Genomic DNA, 1,111 nt, shown 5'->3' with positions numbered 1-1,111 from the left:
TATATATATATATATATTTGCATGTATATATTTGTTTCGTATATACTTTATACTATGGAACAAAATATAATACGACCTAATTGTTGGTAACATCTGGAGAATTTCCAGTCGTTTCAAATTATCTATTTAATTTGAAATTGAAACTAAAAGCAAGTTAATATATTGGTATCTCAGAATACTTGCTCATAATTACCCTTATGTACACAGCTGCATACATTCATGCATATATACATGTATATACGTATCTATCTATCTATCTATCTATCTATCTATCTATCTATCTATCTATCTATCTATCTATCTATCTATCTATCTATCTATCTATCTACATATATATAAATTATAATAAAGGTTATCTAAAAGATACCATCAAGCTAGATATAGCAGTCAAAACTAGGCTCTAAAACCACCTTTGATTATAATTTTAATAATAACTATTATCCATGAGGTTTCTATTCCCATGTTGGCCACTTGATATGATCGGTATTTTAATAACGATCTTATCCTTTTATATATATATATGTATATGTGTTTATGTGTATATATTATATGTATATATGCTATTAGGTTGTTTCACATGAAATATCGTATTTGAAAAGTAACAATAAAATGCTTCAGAAGTATTAGAGAACTGATTTATTTAATTAAAGTATGATCCATGTTCATTTATGAGGTTTACCCAACGTTTTTCTATGTCATATATTCCATCTTTAGAAAATAAATTCATCTTTTGCTATGATAAACTGTCCGAATGCTTCAATTACCTCTTTTCTATTTAACAATGTTTTATTGCTTATGAAAAGCTCAAAATCCTTAAATAAATGATGATCAGTAGGAGAGATACCAGGGGAATAGGGATTATGTTGCAAACTTTCATAATTCAGACTTTGTAACTTTTGGACGTAGCTTAAGTGGTGTGAGGACGTGCATTGTCTTAGAGCAAAATTGAGCCATCTCTATTGATTAATCTGGGTTGCTTCTTTTTCAAATTCCTATGCATATAATCAATTTCCTGACGATACAATTTTGCTATTACCGTTCTTCCTTGTTGCTAAAATGAATTAAGAATAATTCCCTTCACAGACTATATATATATATATATACACACACA

The sequence above is a fragment of the Octopus bimaculoides genome, chromosome 14 (genome assembly GCF_001194135.2).
Source record: "Octopus bimaculoides isolate UCB-OBI-ISO-001 chromosome 14, ASM119413v2, whole genome shotgun sequence".
Taxonomy (NCBI): Eukaryota; Metazoa; Mollusca; class Cephalopoda; order Octopoda; family Octopodidae; genus Octopus; species Octopus bimaculoides.
Note: the sequence above shows the minus strand (reverse complement) of the source record.